A 27,414-nucleotide genomic window follows, 5' to 3' on the forward strand; every position below is an offset into this window, starting at 1 on the left:
TTGTCTTTGTAGACATTTGACAACGGTTTTTATTCGTTGTTATTTATATGCCCAAAATTTGGCTACGAAGGATACGACAACGTTTTAAAACCGTTGTGGTAGATAATTTCAACAACAGAAATAAACCGTTGTTGTAGACATTTTTTACAACAGATATAAACTATTGTGGTAGATAATATTTGACACGTTTTGGTTTCTTTTACAACAGTTTTAATATATTTTACAATGGATAAAACCATTGTCTTTTATCACATTTTACAAAAACATTTCGTTGTGGTTTACCTAGTTTTTACAACATTTTTAACTGTTGTCTTTAATGTTCATTAATACCAAACAACCAATCTTATTTTACTATAAGCAAACCACCAATACAAAACTAAATATTTACTACATTAAATCCAAAATAAACATCCGTATATAATTCATCTTGTAGCCACATATACAAAAATATACAAAATGAGTTGTTACTCATCAAAATACACATGTTTTCCATTACTCTCCATATACATTAAATCACATGTTTTCCATTTGTTGTTCTCCATATGACTTTTAATTTACAAATTAGCAAGGCAAACTACATCCCAACAAAGCTCACTTCTTGCATCAAAAAAACTCAAGCCTCACGAATTGCCCGACCTGCAAGAGAAAATTTAACAAAACTTATCAAATTCCAGAATTCCAAAAGGAGAATGTAATTAACCAATCTGTAGTGCATAGAAAGCAAAAACAAACCAAATGAAGGAAACAAAAAGAGGTGTTTATTAGAGAATAACAGTACATGGAATCTACTAGAAGCAGTGATACCTAGCTTAGCATAGTTTATTAAATAATTAGCACTGCATGCAGCTAACATTATTTAAGTGAACTATCATCCAAGATCAATATAATCCATGCAAAGCACATTACATCCATTAACATCTTGAAACAAAATATTCATGCAATTTTCTGTGCGATTTTCCAGACTGCATTACCTTTGAGACCTGGTAGGCACAATATGCTTTTCCATTTTGCAAGTAACAAGTTGCCAGGAGCTGCAAATTGATCTGCAATAAATAGACCCATCACAAAAGCATAAGTGAAAGTAAAAAACATGGGTTCAAAATCTTCCAATTAAAACTTGAACCAAAAGAATTAGATCATCATGATGAGTTATGGTATCAGCCAAAACACTTGCCTAGCTATTCAAGTATTCAGTCTTTTCATTTTTGTCAAGTTTGGATACATATGACATTACTGGAAGGGTTTGTGGATCCACAAATCTGAACTTATCCCTAATGAACAGATTAGGGATAAGTTAACAAATATAATACTAATAAGTTAATTAGTAAAACGTAAGAACAGTGCAATAAATATTAATAAGTAAGAGAATTACTCGATATAAGAATCAACGTCAACATCATTTTCCAAGACATAATGATGTGCTTGATGCAATGGACTATGCACCAGAGCAGTGTAACCGCTGATGAAGTGATACATTGTTTGTGGTAAAGTAAGTTTGCTAACTGGTGGAAGCACGCCAAAAGCATCACATGCCAAGAGGATGACATTCTTAGGGTGCTAACGGTATCTTCGCATTAGGAATATACTCAATTGGATATGAAGCTTGAGTGTTCTCTACAACATCAACAATTCCATTGAACCAGATTGTAACGCCCGCCCTTCCAGGTAGCACTAAGGCCACCCCGGAGGGACGGACGTCACTGAAACATAGACATCAATTATACTAATGCATATGGATTCATGGCAGCGGAAGAACTTATTTAAATTTTTTTTCTTTTATCATATGCATTTAGTTTACTTATCATGGCATGTGAAACAAAGCATACTGAACATTATCATCATATCATCATTATTCTAACATGAGTAAAATATCATAAGTGTATGAAATACTAGCTGAAATCATCAGCAAAAGCTTAGGTCCAACATTGTTCACATGCATAACTTAGATAATTCAAAGAAACTTAAATAGATCTATCCACCAGCACTTCCACACACATCTTCCTTGCCTTTCCTGCTCTGCTCCCCTTAAACAATCCATTCCTTGCCTTTATCTGCAGTACAAGGAAAACGTGTAGCTATAAGCCAAAGGCTTAGTGAGATCCTTGCCTACCCATAAATCCGAAAAACACATAACATAACATAACATGTAGAAAACATAGCATAGCATAACATAGCATGGAGAGTCATAACATAGAACATATCTTATCATGTAAAAACCATAACAACTCATAGCATAACATGAGGGAAAGCAGAACATAATATATCATATCACATAAGGAGCATAACATATCAAAGTCTATCATGTGAGTGTATATCATGATTCATATCACATTCTATAAGCACATATCATGAAGCCTATCATATCATGTAAACATGTATCATAACTCATACCTGTTCATAAGGGTGCATAAACATAATTTCATAAATATGTGCATGTAGATGCAATATGTATATTTTTAAAACATGTATCATGGAATGCACATATGCATCATGCTTCTTTCAAAACATATAGTATACATACTTGAATATCATATCATCATCATCATGAGAAGGGCCCTGGCTTGTACCACATGTAAACATAAATGCGCGCAATCCCTAGGACAGGGTAGCTAGCCCCGAACCTACTAGGGATCTAGGTCCGTTCATAGTCCGTCGACCTAGGGGCGTACTGAGGAGCCCATCCCTTAACGAGGTCCGTTCATAGTCCGTCGACCCCGGGGCGCTTATGGAGCCCACCCTTGGTACAAGCCATACAAAGTAAAATATCATGCATATCATATCTCATCATATCATACATGTCATAATTCTTGTCATATCATTAAGAGAGCTCTTGATCCCAACTTAAGGGAAGCATCTCTTTACCATAGCATGAAGAGTGCTCTTGATCCCAACTTAAGGGAAGCAACTCTTTTCCATAACATGAAGAGTGCTCTTGGTCCCAGCTTAAGGGAAGCAACTCTTTAGGCTTTTCTTCTTACATAAGCCATTCATACATGCATTATGAAACATAACATGTTCTTATCATAACATAAAGCATAACATGTCATTTTCATATCATCAAACATGGCATATCATCTCATGAACTTAGCATACATATCATGAACATGGCATATCATATCATGAGTCTAGCATATCATATCATTAACATGGCATATCATGTCATAAGTCTATCATGTCATATCATAAACATGGCACATCTTATCATAAGACATAGAAATGCAACATATCATAAAGCATGAAAGCTTACTCCACTTATATATCAAAGACTACATATCATGAAAATGCCTAAGCATGTTTGGTTAGGTTTAAACTCTTTCCTAACCCAATTTATCCATCTTGGCCGAACCATATCAGTAGGTTTCATCCTCATTTCATTCCATATTAAGCATAGAACTTACCCACATAACATGTAAAACTTAATCTAAGCACATACAAGGTAATATACTTCATGAATAAGCATGTTTGAGTTCAAAACTCTAACCTTAACCCATTTATCTCAATTTGGAAAAAACATATCAGTAGGGTTCTTATATCATTTGGTTCCATATGAAGCATAAAACTTATCCACATAGCATGTAAACTTGATCTAAGCACATACAAGGCAATATACTTCATGAATAAGCATGTTTGAGTTCAAAACTCTAACCTTAACCCATTTATCTCAATTTGGACAAAACATATCAGTAGGGTTCTTATATCATTTGGTTCCATATGAAGCATAAAACTTATCCACATAGCATGTAAACTTGATCTAAGCACATACAAGGCATTGTACTTCATGAATAAGCATGTTTGAGTTCAAAACTCTAACTCTAACCCATTTATTTCAATTTGGCCGAAACATATCAGTAGGATTTCATATCATTCTACTCCATAATAAGCATAAGACTTAAACATGTAACATGCACATTTAATCTAAGTTCCTATAGAGCATAGTACAAGTACCTACAAGGAACCATACTTCATGAATAAGCCTATTTGAGTTCAAAACTCTAACCCTAACCCTTTTATTTTCATTTGGCCGAAACATATCAGTAGGGTTTTATGCCTTTTTATCCCTTAGGAAGCATAAAACTTAAACATGTAGCATGCACATTTAATCTAAGTACCTATAGAATATTGTACAAGTACTTACAAGGAACCATACTTCATGAATAAGCCTATTTGAGTTCAAAACTCTAACCCTAACCCTTTTATTTTCATTTGTCCGAATCATATCAGTAGAGTTCCATATCATTTTATTCCATAAGAAGCATAAAACTTAAACTTATAACAAGCCCATTTAATCTAAGTGCCTACAAGGTATTGTACTTCATGTTCTAAGCATATTTGAGTTCAAAAACTTAAACCCTAACCCATTTATTCAATTTGGCCAACCATATCAGTAGGGTTTACTACCATTTCATTCCATATGAAGCATAAAAACCTTAGTTATAAACATGTAAAAATTCATACATCACAAAGAGGTACAACTAGTATGGTTTCTAACTAAAATTCTTGACCTAAAGCCTTATAATCAATTTGGCCGAACCATATAGATAGGTTTCTCTTTTTTTTTCTTCACAACATGAAGAATGAAGACTAAACTAACAACATATGAAATTCATATATCATAGAGTAGAAATTTAAGCATGTGATCAAGGAAAAACTTGTTCTAGATCCTTTCTTCCATCCTTGGCCGAATCATGCAACAAGTTCTAAATTTTTTTTTTTTTTTATAACATGAAGCATCTCTTATCACTTGTTAACCCTAAGTGACTACCTATTCTTTATCTTGACCATCTTCTTTCAAGAAAAGTTTTAGAGTTTCGAAAGAGAAAAACATTCTAAAAACCGAAGCTACTTGTACTGCAGTGAGGGGATACTCACATCCTTGCGCTTGTTTTCCTTAGAGATTTAACCTTTTGTTGTGGATCCTTCCTAGAGAGGGGAGGCTTCCTTGCTCCTTGGTCTCGGCAAGAAGAAGAAATGGGTGAAGAAGGGGCACGGTGAAGGAGGAAGGAGTAAGAGAGTGAATGAGAAAAATGCCAACTCATTTTAATTTCTTCCTTTTATTCATCATGAGAGGAGGAAGGAAAAATATATTTTTCTTCCTCCTTTCTTTTACTCTCTTCATCATTAAGAAAAGTCTAGATACATCCCTTCTTGGTGAGTAAGAAAGGAATATTCTAGAGCATCTCGTCATTAGAGAGGGAGAAGACAACTCTCACTTCTCCTTCTAAGAGAAGAGCCTTTTCTTCTTACATTTAATTATGGTTTCCCTCTCTTTCCCAACAATAATTTCTCTTGGTCTAGTGGTTATCTTATTCAGGTATCTAATGAGAGATCTAGAGTTCAAGTCCTAGACCTTATGTATTTTTATTTCTATTTTATTTATTTAAGTGTTCGGCTAGGAGCAAAAATTCAACTAAAGCATATATATATTTTTCTTTATTCTTTATTCATGATAGAATATTCTAGAATTTTGCTAAGGACCCTATGGGTGTTACACAGATTCCCTTTCACACAATACCAATTCACTCAAGAAGTTTGTTTCATCTTGTTAATCACCTGTAATAGAGTTATCAGAGTAGTCTACTTCCCTAGTGTGTTCATCGAAAACGACGTTTTCCAACACTGCAAGAAATTTGCAAACATTAGGACAAAAAAATATGAATGGTTCCAGTTCAAAGTGCATGTCGAGTTTGATAGGGCACTTTCCGGTTCCAAATTTGATGGCATTCCAAATGCCAGGTTCCTTCTCCTTTGATAGGCCGATACATTTTGCATAGCAACTTCCTTCAATGTTTAAAATACCATTTTCACTCCATCAATGCTCATCATCGCCAATAAGAAGCCTGTTGTGGTCTGTAGACAAAGTAGTTTTCCCTGTGCCTAAAACAACAAAGCAAAAGTCATAAGAACAAAGAAGCCATATGGCGAAAACACTGCAGTGTAACATAATTCTACACATTTACACATGGAATGCTTCTAGTTAAGTTGCAAAGGGCAGTATAGTAACCATGCAATGGCAGGTGATGCGCTAGAATCTCGTCCAACCAACACTTACCTGATAGTCCAAAGAAGAGGGCAACATCACCATCTTTGCCCATATTGTTGCTAGAGTGCAGGGAGAGAATGTTTCTTTTAGGCATTAGATAGTGCATCACACCGAACAAACCCTTCTTCATCTCCCCGAAATACTGTGTGCCAAGGATGACCATTTCTTTCCTATCAAGATTAAGATCAATGCTAGTGGAGGTAGTCATGTAGTGTGTGTATCGATTACATGGAAACTGGCTAGCATTGTAAATTGTGAAGTCCGGAGTACTGAAATCCTCCAGTTCTTTAGGCGTAGGACGGATGCACCTGCGATCCTTCCAATTATTTCATGCAAAAGAGAGTTTTTCTTCTTCTAGTTTACATATTTTCCCTTGGCATTAAGGAGAGAAAGAGGAGCTAGTTACTCACTAACACTAATATATGCATATGTATGCTCCAGCCTTCTACTAACACAACTATGATTCACTACTACAGATCAACAGAACCAATGCAAAGATGACTTATCTGGATAACTGTCGAACTATAGAATTGAAGAGCATCTTTAGCATTCTTATTAGTAGTATTTTTCACTTACATGTTGTGCATGAACAGGGAATGATAGGCCCTTGCAGAGACAATTTGAACTTTGATTCGATGCTCGGGATCCCAGTTGAGGAATTGGTCATTCATAAATACCTTGTATCATTCAGATGGAATATTAGGATCTATGAGGAATTACATCAAACACTTGATGTGCATGTGTACCTTATCCAAAGAGTTGAGGTAATCGACAGCCCTCTCCCTGTTCACCAGGAAGGTGTGCTCATTCATCTCTATGTTCGGTAAGCCTTTGCGTGAATAGTGCACATACATTTTGAGAAGGAACCATCAATGGAAGGATCATGAATTAGTTGTGTGGACTTACTTTCCTCACCAAAGATCATTGGCAGTGGTTTCATCCTTGACGACGTGCTTGTCCCTCGGTGAACGGCCAGTCTTCACGCCGGACAAGGTAGCCAAGGCTCCGGTGGATGTTATGAATGATCCATGTTCATGTTTTATGGCTTGCTCGTAGAGTTCTACAAGGAATTCGTGATTCTTTCAATGAGAATGAAATGTGATGATTTGAGTGATGAAGAGGAGATGAGAGTAGATACCGGGCGGGGAGAGGTTGTAGAGGACATGGGTAAACTTGAGGGTGCTGTCGCTGACGCTGATAGTCGGCATCAAGTAGTGGTGGTGCTCGGCGGCGACCTTGGTCGCCTCCACCTTCCTGGCCGTATCGCCCCTCACCACCTTCGACCCTGTCTCCCTCATCAGCGACGCCAATGAATCACTACGCACAGCATGATTTCATTACAAGAAACATGGGAGAAAGATTGGATTCCACCTTCTTGTTCTCAAGAATTGTTTCCTTTTAGGTTTAGAAAAATCGATCCGGCGGTGGCCCACCAGTATCCGGCAAGGAATCTGGATGTTTCCCCCTTTTTTTATTATTGATAAAGAGATGTTTGTTTGGAGATTAAATATTGACATGATGGATTGGAGCTGGAGCTTCTGGTGCTCCTCCTCTGAGATGGTGGCGAAGGCAGCGTTGCCCTGCTGCGCGTCGTCCTTGATGGGGGTGGTCAGCGCCGACCTCTTCTTCTGCAGGGAGTGCAGTTCGTCGATGGTCTTTGCCTTCACCAGCGACACGCTGTCGTCGTGGCAGATCCCGTTCTCCGGTTTCTCCCTCCCGTGCATCTGGATCTTCGACGGCCCATTGGAGAATGCCGCCGCTCACTAGGAAATGAGAAGGAGCACAACGTCGTATGAGGAGAGGGAAAGATAAATGGCTTAGGTTTGGGAACGCGAAAACACGGCGCCGAAAAGAAAACAGCGAGGGAAAGGAAAACAGCGAAGGGGCGAAATGACCAAATTCAATTACAACGGTATTTTCAAAATTGTTGTCATAGCCGCTAAAAACGCGGATAAAGACAATGATTTATAAAATCGTTGTAAAAAGTGTTGTCGTTTTTAAAAATAGTCGCTCAATGACAACAGTTTTGCTAAAACCGTTGTCTTTTATATTTAATGGGAAGTTCAAAGACAACGGTTTTGGCAAAAATCGTTGTCTTTGAGCAAATACGCAACGCTTTCTCTTAAAACCATTGTCGTAGGGGTGTTGTCGTTTGCAGTTTTTGTTGTAGTGTAAGTTGGTTATGTACTTCATTCTTGAATTCTTTAAACTTTTCAAAGGATTCTGGCTTGTGTCTCATCAGATACACATATCCGTATCTACTGAAATAATCAGTGAAGGGTAATGAAGTAATAATAGCCTCCTCCAGCTGCTATTCTGAAAGGGCCACATACATCAGTATGTATGAGTCCTAACAGATCATTATCCCTTTCGCTGCGTTCAATAAATGGAGTCTTTGTCATCTCACCTTGAAGACAAGATTCACATATCTCATATGATTCAAAATCAAATGAGTCCAAAATTCCATCCTTATAGAGTTGGGATATGCAACTCTCAATTTTGTGAACTAAGTGCGAATGCTAGAGATATGTTTGATTCAAATCATTAGACTTGAACCATTTGGTATTTATGTTATAGATTGGGTTGTCATAGTTTAGAACATAGAGTCCATTCACAAGACATGCACTACAATAGAACATTTCATTAAAATAAACAGAACAACATTCGTCCTTTATTACAAATGAAAAACCTTTGTTGTCCAAACAAGAAACAGAGATAATGTTCTTAGTCAAGGTAGGCACAGAATATCACTCTTTAAGTTCTAAAACATGCCCAGTGGGCAAAGATAAGGAATATGCTCCTACAGCTATAGCAGCAACTCTTGTTCCATTACCTACTCGTAGGTCCACTTTGTCCTTTGTCAATGATCTACTATTTCTCAGTCCCTTCATATTAGTACAAATGTGAAATGCACACTAGGTATCTAATACCCGTGAAGAAGAAATAGACAGATTGACTTCTATAACATATATACCTGAGGTAGAAGTCTCACTTCTCTTCCTTTTCAGTTCCTCTAGGTACACCTAACAATTCCTCTTCTAGTGTTCGGTCTCAATGCAATGGAAGCAGGTTCCTTCCTTAGCATCTCCACCTTTGAGTTTCAGTGCATGAGTCTTGCCATTTCCTTTGGCTTGGGTCTTACCCTTACCTTTAGACTTCCACTTGTCTTTGCTCTTAGACACCATCAAAATGGTACTAGGCTTTGCCTTCTGAAGGTTGAGTTCCGCAGTTCTGAACATGCTCAACATCTCAGGCAGCGGTTTGTCAATTTCATTCATGTTGTAGTTCATGACAAATTGACTATAGCTATTGGGCAATGACTACAAGATAAGATCAATGGTCAATTCTTGGCCTAGTGGAAATCTCAATCACTGTAGGTTTTCTACATACCCAATCATTTTGAGTACATATAGCCCTATGGGACTTCCTTCTTGTATTCTGCATTGAAACAACGCTTTAGAGATCTCAATTCTTTCATGCCTTGCTTGTCCTTGATATAATTGAAGGCGCTGGAATTTTGTTCTGTTTCAATTTCCCTGTACAAAAATTGTACAAGTACATAACTTTTCCTAGCAACCCACATGTTCAACCAGACATGTGTTTGATCAATCAAGAAAGTTCTTGATGGATCAAAGCACACCTTGATCGAAGTAGAAGATCACTGGCTTCTTGTGTTGGTATTCATAATCGATACAAAGAAAACTAAACTAATTATGCAGCGGAATAAAAGAACTAATTGTACCTTTCCTTTGTAGCTAAAGACCTCTTGATCTTCTGCTGTATTCCTCTCCTCTTTTTGAACGTCGTGTTGGCGACAATCTACCAAGACAAAAACTACTCTTCTTCTCTTTCTTTTTTTTTTCCAAATCGCCGACCACTAAAAGAAGGCTCTAGGATGGGCACCCTCTCCTCTTCTTCCTCTCCTCCAAGCCGACGACCCTAAGGTGGAGTTGGAAGAGATTTGTTTTGCCGGCCCTAAGGTGGAGATGGAAGAGATTTGTGCCGCTAGCCCTAAGGTGGAGAAGGAGAACCTTGTGTCGCTGGCCTTAAGGTGGAGAAGGAGAACCTTGTGCCGCTGACCCTAAGCAAGAGAGTTGTGGAAAACTTATGTTTAGGGGGCACCACCTCTTCTTTTTATAACCCTTGTCATCAGTTACAAAAAAAGAAAAATAATAGAATTCTATTTAGAAAAAATCTCTCTTTCTATAATTGAATTCTGTTGGGGTGGATGCGAGACTTTATATAGAGGCTACAACAGGGACCTAGAGGAGGAATTGGTTTATACCTCTTGATGGGCTTGGGCTTCCTGTGTTCGGCCTGAACACCCAACTCAAGTCCATCAATAATAACCCATACCACTATAGGGTTATTATTGAACTACCGCACCAATCCCATATTATAATATCGGCTACTTCTTATCATGAGTGCATTAATCTTCCTGTGTTTAAGATATCGTATGCCCATTAATTAAATGAGTTACTGACAACTCAATTAATTAACATCTGATTCCAAGAGTAGTACCACTCAACTTTATTATCATGCCAGACTAAGCCCACCTATAGGGTTTACATGATAATCCTTATGAGCTCCTCAAGGGGACATCATCAGCCTAAATAATTAGGACACAGATTCCTTCTATAATCAACAACACACTATATAAACAGTTCTATTTCCCAACTCATCGAGCCTATTGATTTAACGAATAAATCTCACCCATTGATAAGAGTTAAAGAAATAAATACTAAGTATACGTGCTTGTTATTATATAGGGATTAAGAGGATGCACATCCATAATAATAGAGGTTCTGTTCTTTTATATAGTCAGTACAAATCAAACAACCTCAAACGATCCTACTCAATACACACAAAGTATACTAGTGTAATTTTATAGTCAAGATAGACTAATACCAAATTACATACAACCGTTCTAATGGTTTGTCCCAATCCATCTTGGTTGTGAGCTACTATTTATAATTTATAAGGAACCGATAACATGATCTTCTGTGTGGCACCATACACCATGTTATCTATAATATAAATTAAATAGACAACTCCATTGACATATATATAAATATAAAATGCAAACATTTGACCAAAATGATTCTCATTTCAAAATATTTCAAAATAGATGTTCATACAAAAGCTCAGCTTATAGTATACATCCTAACAATAGTTGTCTAAGGTGCTTAACCATATCATAAGCATCCATGTTATCATGTTGCTTCTGAAGCTTAGAGTTCATGGTGGTGAGCATAAGACATGACACATCTAATGCATCATCTTGATGCTTCTTATAAGCATCCTTATCAGCTATAGTGGCAGTAGTGGGGTGCTTTAGGAATGGGCTGCTCTAGGATGTACAGTTTTCTTTCTTTCTTGAGAACTATTCTCATGTTTCAATATCAGTCTACGAAATTAGCTTCATTGAGCTTGTCCTTATCAAGGACAGATCACAGAGATAGTATCTTCTACGTACTAGACGACATGGTGATCTACAACAATAAAATGTAGAGAAATATCATACTCAGATCATTTAATCAGGCCTTTAATTAAATAATTCTCCCACTGAATTCTAAAACTTGATAGGAGCAAGTCACTACTAGCTCTAAACCTAAAATTAAAGACATTCAAGTAGGACAAGATCCATATTATACCTTATCTTCAGTTAGCTTTGGCTAATCACCCAAGACTTGTATAAATTAGGTAGGCAACGTGTACCAATTAGACAAGATCCATATTATACCTTGTCTTGAGTTACCTTTGGCTAATCGCCCATGACTTAGTACAACTTAGGTAGACAAGTTTACCAATTACATCCTATGTAACTCTTGTATCTTTAGGTGAACAAAACTATTTGTTCATTTGCCCATCTTATGAAATCTATATTATAACTGATCTTGAGTTAACTTTGGATATGTTAATGTTAGCCCTAGTACCAATTATGAGATGATTGTAAAAGGCTTATTTTGTATTATATATCATTATTAATAAAAGGTAAAGTTGGTTATTATATTTATTTCAGTTCAGTGCCAATTGAATAAGTATAATAATGTCCTTGGGTAGTAGGTTCTTATCTATAGTGTATCAATTGGTTGAATTGATAGTGAGATATTGTAGAGAACACTACTCTTAACTATTCCTAGTCGAGCATTAATATACAAGGACAATATTAATGTGTTGAGACTAGCATGTAGGTCAAAGGATGACTTGATCTCACAAGTCATGGATATGAGATATCAGGTTGACACATGGGAATATATTAAAGAATATATACTGAATGACCCACCATGAGAATGTTTCATGGATCGTTATATGAGTGTCATAAACATTCTCATGTGACTATTGGTATGAATAGTCCTTAGACCTGAAGTCGCTACGATTCCCTATATAAGGAGTTGTGTACTTTGGTATCGGCAAACATCACCTGTAACAAGGTGGACAATAAAGTTGATTACTAGGTATGCAATGAATTATGCAGAGGAATGTGAGTGATGTAGATGGGATCTATCCCTTCCATATGGTGGAAGCGCTATTTGTGGGCCCCTTGATTAGTAGGACACAAGAAAGCATGGCCGTGCTCAAATGAGTCAATATGAGATATTGAGCTTATTTGATTGAGTGTGTCTACTTATAGATCAAGAAACACAAAGGTTGATAAGAGGATGACACGGTCTATGACTCATTGATCAATCTTGATATCAAGGATAGAGGGACCAAGTCATACAAGATAATAGCCACGGACAGGTTAGGTCGGATCTTGACCTTCTCGTCACTTGGGTAGCAATGATGCCTTGCTAGATGACACTCATTGCTTATATATCTGAATGTTGATTTGGGTACATTGCCAATGTTATGAGAACCTATTGGGTCTCACACAAAGAACAAGTAGATTTAGAGATGGATTCATATGATGAATCATTGGATTAAGTCTTATCTGAATTGGACTTATTGAGTTGGACTCAATTGGATCTAATTGTTGGATTAAGTCCAATTCAAATTAGACTCAAGGAGTCAATTTGAATTAATGAAATAGTGATTCCTTGAATTTAAATTGCATGAGGATTAATTGAGTAAGACTCGATTGAATTAGACTTGAGTTAAACTCAAGTGAATTATACTTGAGTTAGACTCAAGTGAGATTTAATGAAGATAATTATTGAATTTTGAAATTCAATCATTCATTTCATTCAATTTTTGAAATTGAATTTGAAATGAAGAGTTACACTCATTTGAAATGAGGAGTCACAAGTTTGGTCCTTAATGGATGTAAATGTTGGTTGCTACTCGGAAAACCTATAGGTTCCACTGTACAAAAATTTTGTACAAAGGTCTGAACCTTTTCCTAGCTACCATGTGTTCTTTTAAATTAAATTTTGGATCGCCTGCGGAACTTAACACGTTTGATCCAAAACTTAATCTATTTGTTCTTTTAGGTTTTGACTTGGATCTCCTGCGGAACTTAACACGTTCGACCCAAGTCTCCTTAAGTTATTAATTCCATTAAATATTAATTTCCATAAAAGGTTCCCAGTACTGACGTGGCGAGGCACATGGCCTTCTTGGATATGGGAGCAACCACCACCGACTAGACAAAACCTTTAATAGAAAGCTAATATTTAATTTCCTAAAATAACTTTAGGTTAACCAAAGAGAACAATCAAATCACAAGGAAAAGAAAGAAAACAAAAGAACACAACATCGAAAAACATATTCGAAATACTAGAACGTAAGCCTCTTGTATTTGATATTATTTCCATAAATAACTAGCATGATGCGGAAATAAAAATTACTAGTTATACCTTGTAGAAAAACCTCTTGATCTTCTACCGTATTCCTCTTCTAACCTCGGACGTTGTGTGGGCAACGATCTTCCGAGACGAGAAACCACCAATCACCTTCTTCTCCTCCTAGCTAGGTTCGACCAACAAAGAGGAAGCTTCACCAAGGAAGAAAATCAAAATACTAACCAAGCTCCAAGAGATGCTAGCTTTCTCTCCTTCTTCTTCTTCTTCTCCGAGTAGTATCCGGCCACCACAAGAGCTCCAATGGAAGAGTAGGGTTCGGCCACCACAAGAGGAAGAGAGGGAGAGGTTGGCCGGCCACACCAAGGAACAAAAGAGGGAGAGAAATAATAGATGTTGTGTCTCATGAAGGCACCCCTACCCCTTCTTTTATATTCCTTGGTTTAGGCAAATTAGGAAATTTATTTACAATAAAATTTCCTTAATTTCCTTGACATGATTTATTTGAGAAAAATAAAATAAAATTTCCCAAATAAACTCTAATGGCCGGCCACATCAAGAGGAAGCAAATTGGACAAGTTTCAATCAACAATTAAAACTTTCCTTATTTGTTTCCGGAAATTTTAAAAAATAAAATTTCTCTTTAAAAATCCCTTCATGGTTAATAAAAGGAAATTTCTATAATTTTAATTTTATTAACATGTGAATAATTTTAAAGAGAAAAATAAAACATCTCTCCAATCTACAAATAAGGAAAGAGATCTAATCTCTTTCTTTAATCTTTTGTAGATCTTTTACAAGAGAGATATTTTAATTTTAATTCTCTTTAAATTATATCTTCCACATAATAATAAAAATTAAAATTAAATTTCTTTTTTATTTTAATTTGGCCGGCCCTACTAGCTTGGGTTCAAGCTAGGGTGGCCGGCCCTAGCTTGTTCCCAAGCTAGCTTGGCCGGCCCCTATTGGGTGGGTATATAAGGTGGGTATAGGTGGGTATAGAACTCTATAAATAAGAGGCTACGATAGGGACCGAGAGGAGAAATTGGTTTTGGTCTCCCGATAAAATTAAGCATCCTGTGTTCGCCCCGAACACACAACTTAATTTTATCAATGATAATTCATTCCACTAGAGAACTATCATTGAACTACCGCACCAATCCCAAATTACATTTTTGGGCTCCTTCTTATTATGAGTGTGTTAGTCTCCCTGTGTTTAAGATATCGAATGTCCACTAATTAAGTGAGTTACTGACAACTCATTTAATTAATATCTAAGTCCAAGAGTAGTACCACTCAACCTTATTGTCATGTCGGACTAAGTCCACCTGCAGGGTTTAACATGACAATCTTTATGAGCTCCTCTTGAGGACATTATCAACCTAGTATCTCTAGGACACAGTTTCCTTCTATAATCAACAACACACACTATAAGTGATACCATTTCCCAACTTATCGGGTTTATTGATTTAACGAACTAAATCTCACCCATTGATAAATTAAAGAAATAAATATCAAATATATGTGCTTGTTATTATATTAGGATTAAGAGCACACACTTCCATAATAACCGAGGTCTTTGTTTCTTTATAAAATCAGTATAAAAGAAACGACCTCAAATGGTCCTACTCAATACACTCTAAGTGTACTAGTGTAATTATACAGTCAAGATAAACTGATACCTAATTACACTACGACCTTCTAATGGTTTGTTCCTTTCCATTTTGGTCGTGAGCTACTGTTTATAATTTATAAGGTACTGATAACATCATCTTCTGTATGTGACACCACATACTATGTTATTTACAATATAAATTAAATGAACAACTACAAACAAATGTAGACAATTAGACCAAATGTGATTCTTTATTCATAATAAATGTTTACAAAGCTTAGGCTTTCAGTATACACTCCAACAATCTCCCACTTATACTAATGACTAAGCTGCCATATCTTCTACCATACATCTGATTCCCATTCCCTCCACATGCCGATCGAAAGCTTTCGCCGGAAGGGCCTTAGTGAAAGGATCTGCCAGGTTATCCGCTGATGCAATCTTGGCGATGACAACTTCTCCTCGCTTCACAATATCTCGTAGGTGGTACTTGCGCTCTATATGTTTACTTGCCTTATGAGCTCGTGGTTCCTTCGAGTTTGCAATGCACCACTATTATCACAATAAATTGTGATGATTTTGGTCAAACCAGAATCACATCTAAGTCCATTAGAAAGTTCCGAGCCATACCGCTTCTTTAGCCGCCTCGAGGTCGCTACATATACTTCCATGGTTGAGTCCAAACGCATTTCGCTAACACTCCTCCATGAAATGGCTCCACCTCCTAAAGTAAACACATAGCGATGTAGACTTCTGTTATCCCTATCGATTGGAAATCGAATCTGTAACCCATGGGAGCAGATCGTCTGCTTGGTAAACTAGCATATAATCTCTAGTCCTTCTCGGTACTTTAATATATGCTTTCTGCGATCCAATGTCCTTGTCGAGTTACTCGATATCTGCGACCATGCCCACGGCAAAGCGGATATCGTGTCTTGTCATAACATACATTAGGCTTCCTACAGATAAGGAACTGCTTTCATGTCCTCTATCTCTTTTGATGTCTTTGGAGACATCTCTTTAGATAGAGCTACTCCATGTCTAAAAGGTAAGAAACCTTTCTTGGAATCCTGCATGCTAAAACGAGCAAGGATTGTATCTATATATGAAGCTTGGGATAGACACAACATTCTTTTCTTACGATTCCTTATAACTTTGATCCCAAGAATGTGTGCACATTCTCCTAAGTCCTTCATATCAAATTGTTTGGACAACCATACCCTTACGTCTGATAATACCTTGATATTGTTGCCAATTAACAAAATATCATCTACGTATAGTACAAGAAATACCACCACGTTTCCGTTACACTTCTTATATACACAAGACTCATCCGGACTTTGAATAAATCCATATGACTGGATTACTTCATTAAACCGGATGTTCCAAGACCTTGAAGCTTGCTTCAGTCCATAAATGGACTGATTGAGCTTGCACACTAGATGCTCTTTGCCTTTTTCAATGAACCCTTCTAGTTGCTTCATATGGATGTTCTCTTCAAGACTTCCATTAAGGAAAGCTGTCTTGACATCCATTTGCCAAATCTCGTAATCCATATGAGCAGCAATGGATAAGAGTATCCGGATAGACTTAAGCATGACTACCGGTGAAAAGGTTTCCTCATAATCGATTCCCTCTTTCTGAGTGTACCCTTTTGCAACAAGCCTAGCTTTGAAGGTTTCTACCTTCCCGTCTGTCCCTCTTTTCCTTTTGTAGATCACTTACATCCAACGGCTTTTACACCATCAAGTGGTTCTACAAGCTCCCAGACCTTATTAGAGTACATAGACTCTATTTCAGAATTCATCGCCTTTTGCCAAGATGCTGCATCTGTATCTTGGAGTGCTTCATCATATGTCCGGGGATCAGGTTCATGTTTACCTGGGATCAAATCCGAAGACTCTCCCAAAAACATGAATCTTTCAGGTTGCCTCACAACCCTCCCACTACGACGAGGCACTGTCTGTGGTTGTGTATCATGTGTGACACGTGTTGCAGTCTCTTATGGTACTTCATCTTGTACTGTTGGTACTAAAGTAGACGTGTCCTCTCTTAGTTCTTCTAAAACAACTTTACTACTGGGCTTGTGATCCATTATATAGTCTTCTTCTAAAAACTGGGCATTGGTGCTAACAATGACCTTCTGGTCTTTAGGACTATAAAATAAACCACCTTTCGTTCCTTTGGGATATCCTACAAACACGCGAACTTCTATACGAGACTCTAACTTATCAGCATCTGGTTTCAACACATGTGCTGGACTACCCCAAATCCGAATATGTCTTAGACTGGGTTTTCGCCCATTCCACAATTCTATGGGAGTAGAAGAAACTGATTTAGAAGGTACTAAGTTCAGAACGTATACTGCTGTTTCCAGAGCATATCCCCAAAACGAATTTGGTAATTCTGAATAACTCATCATCGATCTAACCATCTCCATAAGAGTCCTATTCCTTCGTTCTGCTACACCATTCTGTTGGGGTGTTCCAGGTGCAGACAATTGGGATTGAATCCCGGCCTCTGATAAGTAATTCCTAAACTCTCCTAAGAGGTATTCGCCACCACGATCAGATCGTAGTGTCTTGATACTTTTACCTAGTCGTTTCTCCACATCAGCCTTGTACTCTTTGAACTTATCAAAGCACTCGGACTTGCGGCGCATTAGGTAAATGTATCCATATCTTGAATAATCGTCTATGAAAGAGACAAAATATTCAAAACCTCCTCTTGCCTGGACAGACATAGGACCACACAAATCAGAGTGAACCAACTCTAACACTTCTTTGGCTCTATACCCTTTGGCCTTGAACGACCTCTTGGTCATTTTACCTTCTAAGCAAGATTCACAAGTTGGAAAATTTTCTAACTCTAATGAACTCAAAAGTCCATCGGCTATAAGCCTCTGAATCCTACTTAAATTAATATGACCAAGTCTTAGATGCCAAAGATATGCTTGGTTCATTTCTGAAGGTTCTTTTCTCTTATTAGAATTAGAAGATGAGTTATAAATTTCTATGTTTTGCTTTGTGGAAGAAATTGGATTTAAAATATACAAATTGCCAACTAATGCACCAGAACAGATAATTACTTTATTTCTTTTAATAACTACATCGTTACTGAAAGAAACTGAATATCCATCTATAAACAGTTTAGAAACTGAAATTAAATTCTTTCTAAAACTGGGTACATAAAGACAATTTCTTAAAACCAAATTTCTATTTCTACTAAAAGACAAGTAGACGTCTCCCACTGCAACAGCTGCCACCTTAGTAGCATTGCCCATGTAGACGGTAATCTCCCCTTCAGATAGTCGTCGGGTTTCCTGGAACCCCTTTGTTTTGGTTCCTACGAGGACAGTCCGCCTTCCAATGTCCTGCCTGCTTGCAGATGAAGCACTTGCCCTTCGGCTTCTTCACTCCAGTTTTAAATCCCGTACTCTGAGATTTATTCACTTTCTTTGCTGAGCCAGCTTGTTTCTTCTTCTTCTTTCCTTTCGGTTTAGAAGTAGAACCATTTTCAGCAAAGTGAATTTGAGAATTGTGACGAAATAATCCTTCTGCTGCTTGAAGTTCTGTCAGTAGTTCCCCTAATATTCATATTATAGTTCAAGCGGCTCAAAACTTCTAGGTAGCGTTTGGAGGATCATATCGATCTGGGTTTCCCCATCAATTTCTCCTCCAAGGATCTGTATCTCGTTCAGATAAGCCATTATCTTTAGGATATGATCCCTTACAGGAGTACCCTCTTGCATGGTGACTGTCATTATCTTTCTCATAGCTTCTTGTCTAGAAGCCCTATCCTGATGACCAAAGAGCTCCTTGAGATTGTTCATAATATCATAAGCTGTTGGTAAATCTTGATGCTGATGTTGCAATACATTTGACATTGAAGTTAAAATGTAACACCGCGCCATCTCATCTGCCTTTACCCATCTCTTATGATATTCAATCTCCTCTTGGGTAGATTCACCAGTGGGTGCATCAGGACAAGGTTCATTTATAGCTTTCAGCAGTCAGAACAATGTCCAGGTTCCTTTTCCAATCTATGTAATTAGGTCCAGTAAGTCTATTTTGTTGAAGTATGATGGACAGTGGGTTGAAAGTCATCCTAAGAATCACAAATAACTTTTGGTCAGAACTCTAAATTTAGAATAATATTGATTCCTCAAACAATACTATTTTAAATTAACCAACACCTCATCACACCGTGAATTTTGTATGCCACGTTAGTGTGGACGTATACAAATTCAACATTTGTAAAAGGAGAGTTTTAACCCATTAATTTTATTGTCTTGTCAACCTAACTTTTTGACAAATAAAATTAATAGTTGGTATTATTTGGTCACACAAATAATAATAGTGACTCCGTTGGGAGGATACTATTAGATGTGTCTAAGTGTATACCATTACTTGACACTAAGTCCATTAATAAGATTATGCCCTTCCGTTTGGGAAGATCACACTCCTAATTAATTTCCTATAGTCATCCAAAATGGAAGTCTTCTAGTGATCCACAAACAAGCTCATCCATATGGAGGAAGGCACTCGAGCCAACGCAACTTGTTTGCATCACTTACAAACCAAGAATGGAGACCATGGGATTTATTTAAAATCCCTCCCACTTAGTTATTTATAAATGAGGAATTTTAACTATGCTAGCCTACTAAACTAACATAACACAATATAAAAGCAATAAATAGAAAATTTAATTTTCAACTATTATGGCTTTTATCTTTAATTGTCCTCCGTGTGTTGTCATCCCAAGCTGCTGCCACCGGGTCTAGTTGTCGCATCCATCTTGCTCCTAGTTCCACTGCGCCTCGGTCCTTAGAAGGTTCCACGCTTGCAAGATTCGATCCATGACATAAATAGAATTTTACATTTTGATCCTATATTCCATAAAAGGAATGTACATGTATCTAGATCAAAATAAAATCCTAATAAAACTAAATCCTCCTGTTGTATTTTAATACAATCATGCACACACATATAAATTGCCCTTGACATGTCCAGGGTCCAATCACACATAATTAACTAAAAGCCATAATAGTTGGATCCTGCGATCCACAAAGTTAGCACATCCTACTATTATCACTTAAATTATGTATGACATGTGCATAATTAAACTAAATACCAAATACACAGAGGTAAAACCCTAGCTCTGATACCAATTGTTGGTTGCTACTCGGAAAATCTATAGGTTCCACTGTACAAAAATTTTGTATAAAGGTCTGAACCTTTTCCTAGCTACCATGTGTTCTTTTAAATTAAATTTTGGATCGCCTGCGGAACTTAACACGTTTGATCCAAAACTTAATCTATTTGTTCTTTTAGGTTTTGACTTGGATCTCCTGCGGAACTTAACACGTTCAACCCAAGTCTCCTTAAGTTATTAATTCCATTAAATATTAATTTCCATAAAAGGTTCCCAGTACTGACGTGGCGAGGCACATGGCCTTCTTGGATATGGGAGCAACCACCACCGACTAGACAAAACCTTTAATAGAAAGCTAATATTTAATTTCCTAAAATAACTTTAGGTTAACCAAAGAGAACAATCAAATCACAAGGAAAAGAAAGAAAACAAAAGAACACAACATCGAAAAACATATTCGAAATACTAGAACGTAAGCCTCTTGTATTTGATATTATTTCCATAAATAACTAGCATGATGCGGAAATAAAAATTACTAGTTATACCTTGTAGAAAAACCTCTTGATCTTCTACCGTATTCCTCTTCTAACCTCGGACGTTGTGTGGGCAATGATCTTCCGAGACGAGAAACCACCAATCACCTTCTTTTCCTCCTAGCTAGGTTCGGCCAACAAAGAGGAAGCTTCACCAAGGAAGAAAATCAAAATACTAACCAAGCTCCAAGAGATGCTAGCTTTCTCTCCTTCTTCTTCTTCTTCTCCGAGTAGTATCCGACCACCACAAGAGCTCCAATGGAAGAGTAGGGTTCGGCCACCACAAGAGGAAGAGAGGGAGAGGTTGGCCGGCCACACCAAGGAACAAAAGAGGGAGAGAAATAATAGATGTTGTGTCTCATGAAGGCACCCCTACCCCTTCTTTTATATTCCTTGGCTTAGGCAAATTAGGAAATTTATTTACAATAAAATTTCCTTAATTTCCTTGACATGATTTATTTGAGAAAAATAAAATAAAATTTCCCAAATAAACTCTAATGGCCGGCCACATCAAGAGGAAGCAAATTGGACAAGTTTCAATCAACAATTAAAACTTTCCTTATTTGTTTCCGGAAATTTTAAAAATAAAATTTCTCTTTAAAAATCTCTTCATGGTTAATAAAAGGAAATTTCTATAAATTTAATTTTATTAACATGTGAATAATTTTAAAGAGAAAAATAAAACATCTCTCCAATCTACAAATAAGGAAAGAGATCTAATCTCTTTCTTTAATCTTTTGTAGATCTTTTACAAGAGAGATATTTTAATTTTAATTCTCTTTAAATTATATCTTCCACATAATAATAAAAATTAAAATTAAATTTCTTTTTTAATTTAATTTGGCCGGCCCTACTAGCTTGGGTTCAAGCTAGGGCCGGCCACCCAATTTTATACCTAGGCCGGCCCTAGCTTGTTCCCAAGCTAGCTTGGCCGGCCCCTATTTGGTGGGTATATAAGGTGGGTATAGGTGGGTATAGAACTCTATAAATAAGAGGCTACGATAGGGACCGAGAGGAGAAATTGGTTTTGGTCTCCCGATAAAATTAAGCATCTCGTGTTCGCCCCGAACACACAACTTAATTTTATCAATGATAATTCATTCCACTAGAGAACTATCATTGAACTACCGCACCAATCCCAAATTACATTTTTGGGCTCCTTCTTATTATGAGTGTGTTAGTCTCCCTGTGTTTAAGATATCGAATGTCCACTAATTAAGTGAGTTACTGACAACTCATTTAATTAATATCTAAGTCCAAGAGTAGTACCACTCAACCTTATTGTCATGTCGGACTAAGTCCACCTGCAGGGTTTAACATGACAATCTTTATGAGCTCCTCTTGAGGACATTATCAACCTAGTATCTCTAGGACACAGTTTCCTTCTATAATCAACAACACACACTATAAGTGATACCATTTCCCAACTTATCGGGTTTATTGATTCAACGAACTAAATCTCACCCATTGATAAATTAAAGAAATAAATATCAAATATATGTGCTTGTTATTATATTAGGATTAAGAGCACACACTTCCATAATAACTGAGGTCTTTGTTCCTTTATAAAGTCAGTATAAAAGAAACGACCTCAAATGGTCCTACTCAATACACTCTGAGTGTACTAGTGTAATTATATAGTCAAGATAAACTAATACCTAATTACACTACGACCTTCTAATGGTTTGTTCCTTTTTCATTTTGGTCGTGAGCTACTGTTTATAATTTATAAGGTACTGATAACATCATCTTCTGTATGTGACACCACATACTATGTTATTTACAATATAAATTAAATGAACAACTACAAACAAATGTAGACAATTAGACCAAATGTGATTCTTTATTCATAATAAATGTTTACAAAGCTTAGGCTTTCAGTATACACTCCAACAGTAAATGCTCATTAAGGCTATTAATGCTAATTAAGTATTTTCATTGGATGAAAATACTTAAACCTTTTACTCTTCATTTTGGGATTGATTCTCTTCATTCTCCTTGCTCCTCTCCTCTTGGCCGAAATCCACTTTCAAGGTTGCTAGCACAACCTTTCTCCTTTTGTGAGTTTGAGAGACAAACGAACGCTTGTTCGTGAGGATACTGTATTTAGAGGCGCGAACGCGAGATCGTGCTGTGATCCGAGATATCGGGAGTCCGTGAGCATGCTACAAAGGTATAATCTCTCATGCTATGTTAGAAAACTTAGTATATGTAGGAATTTCTCTTTCCCTTCGCATGGATCTTCTGGAGGAAATATGTTTTTCCGTTGCACGTTTGCGTGTTTAGCAACATATTTCCTTAAAATGGTATCAGAGCCACTTGCGAAGGGATATACTAAGTTTTAGAGTTTTATATGTGATATAGAAAAGCATGATAGGTTTATTATGATCTGCAAAATTATGAGTTTCAGCTAAAAATTAGTGTTTTGTTGAGAACGAAATATAGGTGGTATGTGACCAACAAGGTCTCTGCCAAAGGTGTTTTGTTTGAAACAAAACATAGTCGGTCTTAAGGGTAGTAGGGTCTCGAGCATGACAGCAATTCATAAACGAGTATGCAAAATTAATTTTTGTTTCGGGGGCGCTGCCCCCTAAACCTCGCAAGGGGCGCTGCCCCTTAACGCCGCCCACTGATTGGCTAGCGGGATCGCTATGGCGTTGCGGCTCATAATTTGTAGTTGCAATCATAGTAAATTTATATCGTAGGTATATTGTGAGTATATATGACATGGTGCATGGTTATGGCCCTTGAACCCCCTATGTGTTTGTGTGTGTTTTGTAATTCATAATACGGCCTACGTGTCGCGCCTTCATCCCTTTCATTCTAGTTGTAATTTTAGACTACACTTGAATGTAAATCGAGTTTCTTTAGATTTTGTAATGTACAAATTAGAAATTTTGTCTACTAGAAGATGGATGAAAAGGAAGGAAGGAAGGACAACAACACACGGCGACAAAGGGAGCGCTTGAAGAAGCTGCTTTGACCTAGGTGCACTCATCACTCTTCTCATTGGCTTGAGAAGATCATAGTTTATGGGGGCCATAACCGTGTCACGTTTTGATTTATGCATATATGTGTGATGTGTGCTTTGTGATGTATTCAATACATGATTAATATATATAATTAGGTCCTTTTAGAATATGCCTACCAAAAGTTTAATACTCACATCTAGCTCGATCAATTGTAGTCAGGTTTTGCCAAAGCAAAAAGACTCAATTTATCTTTCTAGAGTGTGACAGGACAATTGTGATGTCCAACTATTAAACTTGGGTGCGACTTAACTAAGTTGTCTCATTTAGAATGAGAGCTTAGAGGCATATCTCATAAGATGGAATTCAAATTGTACTAGTCTTGGGTGATTAGCCATAGCTAACTCAAGATGAGCTATAATATGAATTTCATAAGATGGGCAAATGAAGAAAAAATATTGTTCATCTAGCTATACAAGAGTTGCATTTGATGCAATTGGTATAAGATGCCTACCTACATTATACGAGTCTTGGGCGATTAGCCAAAGCTAACCCAAGATGAGGTATAATATGGATCTTGTCCCACGTGAATATTATCGCGATTGGAATTGGAGCTAGTAGTGTGGGTAAAACCACAACCATGACTCGCTCCTACCAAGCTTTATAATTTTGTGGGAGAATCATTTAATTAAAGGCCTAATTAAATGATCGATATATGATACTAAGTTCTGCATTATGTTGTTGTAGATAATTATGTCATCAAATACATCGAGCATTCTCTCACTGCGATCTGTCCTTGATAAGGACAAGCTCAATGGACCTAACTTCCTGGACTGATACAGAAACTTGAGAATAGTTCTCAAACAAGAACTAAAACTGTATGTCCTAGAGCAGCCCATTCCTGAGGCACCCCCCGCTACTGCCACTAGAGCTGATAGGGATGCTTACAAGAAGCATCAAGATGATGCATTAGATGTGTCATGGCTTATGCTCGCCACCATGAACTCTGAGCTTCAGAAGCAACATGAGAACATAAATGCTTATGATATGGTTGAACACCTTAGACAACTATATCAAGGACAAGAAAGGCATGAGAGATTTGAGATCTCTAAAGCTCTATTTCAATGCAGAATGCAAGAAGGAAGTCCCGTAGGGCCTTATATGCTCAAAATGATCGGGAATGTGGAGAACCTACAAAGACTGGGATTTCCACAAGGCCAAGAATTGGCCACTGACCTAATTCTACAATCATTGCCCGAAAGCTATAGTCAATTTGTCATGAACTATAACATGAATGAAATTGACAAACCATTGCCTGAGATGTTGAGCATGTTGAGAACTGCTGAACTCAACCAAAAGAAGGCAAAGCCTAGTACCATTTTAATGGTGCCAAAGGGAAAAGGCAAATGGAAGCCCAAAGGTAAGGGTAAGACCCAAGCCAAAGGCAAGGGCAAAGATCATGCATTGAAACCCAAATGTGGGGTGGCTAAGGAAGGAACGTGCTTCCACTGTGGTGAGATTGGACATTAGAAGAGGAACTGCAAATCATACCTAGAGGAAGTGAAAAGGAAGAAAAGTAAACTTTTGCCTCAGGTATACATGTTATAGAAGTCAATCTATCTATTTCTTCTTCATGGGTATTAGATACCGGATGTGCATCTCACATTTGTACTAATGTGCAGGGCTTGAGAAATAGTCGAATATTGATAAAGGGCGAAGTGGACCTACGAGTAGGCAATGGTGCAAGAGTTGCTGCTGTCGCTGTAGGAACATATTCTTTATCTTTGCCCACTGGGCTTATTTTAGAACTACAAGAGTGTTGTTATGTGTCCGCTTTGACAAAGAACATTATCTCTGTTTCTTGATTGGACAAGAAAGGCTTTTCATTTGTAATAAAGGACAATGTTGTTTCGTTTATTTCAATGATATGTTCTATTGTAGTGCACCTCTTATGAATGACCTCTATGTTCTTGACTTTGAAAACCCAATCTATTACATAAATACCGGACAGTTCAAGTCTAATGATTTGAACCAAACATATCTCTGACATTATCGCCTGGGTCACATAAATGAGAGTCGCATATCCCAACTCCATAAGGATGGACTTTTGGACTCATTTGATTTTAAATCATATGAGGCATGCGAATCTTGTCTTCAAGGCAAGATGACAAAGACTCCATTTAGCAGACACGGTGAAAGGGCTAATAATCTATTATAACTCATACATATAGATTTATGTGTCCCTTTTAGAATAGTAGCTAGAGGAGGCTATTATTACTTCATTACCTTCACTGATGATTTCAGTAGATACGACTATGTGTATTTAATGAGACACAAGGCATGATCCTTTGAAAAGTTCAAAGAATTCAAGAATGAAGTACAAAACCAACTTGGTAAGAGTATTAGTATTAAAATGATTTGATCAGATCGAGGTGGGGAATACCTTAGCCAAGAGTTTCATGACCATCTCATTGAGTGTGGGATCATATCTCAGCTCACTCCACCTAGAACACCACAATGGAATGGTGTATCAGAAAGGGGAAATCACACCTTATTAGATATGGTATGATCGATGATGAGTCATACAGATCTTCCTATTTCCTTCTGGGGACATGCTCTAGAGACGACCGCTTTCATACTTAACCGAGTTCCATCTAAGGTCGTCATAATGATACCGTATACGATATGGACTGGGAAGAGTCCCAAGATGTCTTTTATGAAGATTTGGATTTGTGAGGCTTACGTTCGATGATAAGTCTTAGATAAACTTGGACTCAAATCAGACAAGTGCTATTTTATAGGATATCCCAAGGAAACAAAGGGATATTACTTCTATAATCCCATAGAAGGCAAGGTGTTTGTTGCCAGAACTAGTGTGTTTCTATAAAGGAAATTTATTTCTAGAAAGACTAGTGGGAGAGAAGTTGATCTTGAAGAAATTCAAGATACACAAACTAGCATCGATGCCTTGATGGAAATTGAACAGGCACCATAAGAAGTTGTGGAGTAACAACCTGTTCAAGTAGCACATGCTCTACGCATATCTGATAGGACCCATCGTCAACTTGAGAGATATTCATTTCTCTTGTCTGACCACGGTGATGTAGAGCTTATTGGTCATGATGAGCCTACATCTTATCAGGAAGCTGTACAGGGTCCAGATTTTGAGAAATGGCTAGAGGTCATGAGATCCGAAATGGAATCCATGTATACTCACTAAGTATGGACTTTGGTTGATCCACTTAAAGGGATCAAACCCATTGGGTGTAAGTGGGTCTTCAAAGTGAAGACTAACATGGATGGGCATAAGCATATCTATAAAGGTAGATTGGTAGCTAAAGGTTTCAGGAAAATTCATGGT

The 27,414-nt window shown here is 37.3% G+C and overlaps 1 pseudogene; it reads right to left on the reverse strand.

Moving 5' to 3' along the window:
- Positions 1–1,368: 1,368 nt before the first annotated feature.
- Positions 1,369–7,809, reverse strand: LOC122050502 (annotated as a pseudogene).
- Positions 7,810–27,414: the final 19,605 nt, after the last annotated feature.

The sequence above is a fragment of the Zingiber officinale genome, chromosome 3A (assembly GCF_018446385.1).
Source record: "Zingiber officinale cultivar Zhangliang chromosome 3A, Zo_v1.1, whole genome shotgun sequence".
NCBI lineage: Eukaryota > Viridiplantae > Streptophyta > Magnoliopsida > Zingiberales > Zingiberaceae > Zingiber > Zingiber officinale.